Source organism: Nematolebias whitei, chromosome 12 (genome assembly GCF_014905685.2).
Source record: "Nematolebias whitei isolate Nwh7 chromosome 12, NemWhi1, whole genome shotgun sequence".
Classification (NCBI taxonomy): domain Eukaryota; kingdom Metazoa; phylum Chordata; class Actinopteri; order Cyprinodontiformes; family Rivulidae; genus Nematolebias; species Nematolebias whitei.
The window spans coordinates 7,120,669-7,124,218 of record NC_056509.1 but is presented as its reverse complement, the minus strand read 5'-3'; the positions used below and the strand labels follow the sequence as shown (position 1 = coordinate 7,124,218).

General features: G+C 36.3%; 1 non-coding gene across 1 annotated transcript; it reads left to right on the top strand.

The window, feature by feature from the left end:
* Positions 1-81: 81 nt before the first annotated feature.
* Positions 82-354, top strand: LOC119418783. Its single transcript, XR_005187224.1, has one exon.
* The last annotated feature ends 3,196 nt before the right edge of the window (positions 355-3,550 follow it).

Sequence of the window (3,550 nt, the reverse complement as noted above, 5' to 3'; positions counted from 1 at the left end):
GTTTGAAGGCGTGGAGGTGTTTGAAGGTGTGGAGGTGTTTGAAGGTGGAGGTGTTAGAAGGTGTGGAGGTGCTCGTGTTCGTGGCTGCAGCCTCGTCTCAGCCCCGGTGAAGCCGAGCACCGTGGGCTCCCCGAGGCTGCACAGACTAACCTGAGGGTGAACAGGCGTGACTCCTGGAGGAGCAGGCGCTCGCGTGCGATCATCCTTGGACAAGGCCTCCTGCTTTCCACGGTAGTGACGGCCTGGATCAGTGGCTCTCACTGTTCTTGAAGCAGGTAGAGGAAAGTCCAGCAGCCAGATGTTGTTTGAATCAGAGGGAGTTTCACCTGTCAGACCCTGTCAGCTGCCACAACAATGCCCTGAACTGTGCTGCATGTTTCTGCTAAAATTCACAGAATAAACTTTCAGAAACCAAAATGGAGTCAGTGTTGATCCACACACGCTTTCTGCTGTTAAAAAAGATGAACTTGTATCTGGGGCCTTTTTTATTTTTGGACGTAAATATTTAATTTTTCAGTGTTTTTGATTTGAATTTTTACGTTTCTAACAATAAATGATTGTTTAGGGTTAAAGTTACTCAAAGTTCATCCGTCCATCATCTTTACCCGCTTCTTCCTTTTAGGGTCGCGGGCGTCACTGGTGTCCATGTCCCGCAGTCCCTGCGAGAGGCAGGGGACACCCTGGACAGGTGTCCAGTCCACCGCAGGGACACCGAGACAAACAACCAGTCACTCTCACCTTGTGTTAATGGCAGGACTGGAACGTCCAGGCCATCCAATTAGTTCCAGAAGGTTTGATCCTAAGGAGCCTTCAAAGCACCGTACCCCCTTGTTCAACATATTTTTAAAAGAAATAATTTTATTTAAGGAAGTGCTTAAATGCTGCAACCTTCCAAAAGCCCATTCCTTATACCAGTTTATTAATAGCTCATTTTAAGACTTGAAACTCCTCTTGCGTTTGGAACATTTTTTATTTTGCTGTTTCCTCAAATTGTTCATTTTCTTTGTTAATTATATTTCTGTTCATAATTTCTGATTAGTTTTTTTTGTCATATCAACCGTGAACATGTTTTTCTTGTTATATTACGTTTTGTACTTTTTTTCAAAAAAGAAAAAAAAAAACCCAGTTCAAAGCACCACAGCGACATCTGGTGGCCAAACGAGTTCAAGACAACCTGATCAAGGACATCATTTCAACTTCCCTTAAGTAAATTAAACTTTAAACATAAAGCAAATCAAGTAAATTAAATAAAACATACTTTTTATAGACGAACAAATTATCCCAGTTCAGTGGTGATTTTATTAACATTTAAAAATCCAACTCCCAAAAAGAAGCCCATGTTCATCTCTTGTAACATTTTGTGTTGGTTTTTAGTATTTGAATGGAAGTATATTTTATTTTAATCTATTTTTAGGGGGTGTTTCTGTACATATAAGTATTTTTATTCAGAAAAACAACTTGTTCAGCAATGTTAGGACTGAGACTGTTTTATTTACCCTTCTCCACATCAATAGTCCATCATTCAGTACTGGACACTCCAGTAAATCAGGTGCGACTTTAAAAATGCATTGCAGAGCTATAAAGTAATTTTAATGTTGGGAGGTGAATCAGCTGCTAATCAGGCGAGGACACAAAAAATAATCACAAAGTATAGACATTTTAATTTTGTGTAGTTGTATTTTATTTATAAACAAAATTGCTGAGTTGTCATTTTGAGTTTCATTAAATTTCAATCTACTAGCAGGGATTACCATAGATATAAACACTAGATCCCGCATTGACCGCGCTCGCCTATTGGCGCTGACGAGCCGTGGGGCCGCCATCTTGGAACGGTCGGCCGCTCCACTCAGTGTAACCTGTTTGTCAGGAGCAATGAAGTATCTGTGGTTTAATCAGTCAGAACTGAATAATAAACTCATTCTCACGATTTTTTCCTCTGTAAATCTCAGGAGTACAGCCATTAAAGCTGAACACATGGTTCAGTGTTTTTAAATATTCTTGATGGGGTTAACATTAACACTAATAAAATATTCTTATGACAAGTTTTGCAAAACTCACAGTCACTGATACATTTTTATTAATATATATATATATATATATGGGTGATTCTATAATTGGAGATACATTTGGTGTCCAGGGTCAATATTTTTGGTCTGCTTTGTTGTAATGTTTTCATTTTTTTTAAATCTTAATAATTTCTTGGTTATTCGTATGGATCATAATATGTCACAATTCATAACATTGATATAATTACATTTAAATGTGTTTTAAGTAGTTCAATAAACATAACTTCTTGTTGTCCGAGTTGGTCACTGTTTTTTTTTTCTATCTTGGAATATGATGGAAAAATGTTTATTTTCAATATTTTTCTTTTGAAATCTGTCAATGTTATTTTTTTCTAAACTTCCTAAATAGTCAATTATGCAACAATATTGCAGTAAATAATTTAAAAACACCCATTTCATTAAAAAATGTGTGTCCGAGAATATTTTGTCAACTCTGTTACCTTGTGGTTCTTTAACTTTATGGAATTCCAGTCCACAGTTATATAAACTGAATGAAATGATGTCACTTCTTTTTACTGATAGGATCTCAAGCACACAGAGGTGTCTGCCTTCTCTGAGAAATGATTTCAATATGAAAAGCGTTACAACCAAGTGTAAATTTTTTCAAAGTCATCTTGTTACTGTAATATCATAAGAAAAACACTATAGGTTTGAAAAAAATTTATATGTTTATCTAAAGGTTTTTAAACCATGATTTTGTTGGTGACATGTGCTTTTAACATTTATGCTAGCAAGTGGAGTTTTTAACAAAAACGTTTGAAATTGTCAACTCTGTTACCAAGGTAGAGTAACAGAGTTGACATTGTGCAACTATTGAGTAGTAATTTTAAAAGTTAAAGAGTACAATTTAATAAATGTATGAATTAATGAAATAATTAAATAAATACATAAATAAATGAAAAAAAATTCAGGTCTCTCTTGTAAATGAGTCCTCGAGGCTCAATGGGATTAACCTGTCTAAATAAAGGTTGAATTAATTTAATTAATTTCAAAGTAATTATTGACTAAATTACAATATTGTTTTTAATACAACATACATTTTTACTCTAGATATGCCACTCTCAGCTGTTGAGAAACAAAGAAGATATCGAGCTAGATGAGATGCCAATACAGACAGAAAAGAGGAGAATTTAGCAAAGGACAAGGAAAGATGGAAACGCAACAAAGAGTTGGGAAGAGTCAGCTTGGTGGCAGACCTAACACCAAGAGAGAGGAGAAGAAAGCAAAGATACTGGAGAAGAGCACAGGCTGCAAGCAGAGCTAGAAGAGTAGCGCAGAAAGAAAAAGAAGACCCAGCGCACATCAACAATGCAGTTGAGGCGATGCCAAAGGAGCTTCATGTTCTACCTTTGACAATGCAGACACATCAAATGATAACTGTATCATCACATCAATTGATTTATTGTGATGTGAGTTGTTCATGCTTCACAAAACAAAATCTAGTGTGCCAGTGCTACAACACCAAAACCTTCACCTTTCCGGTT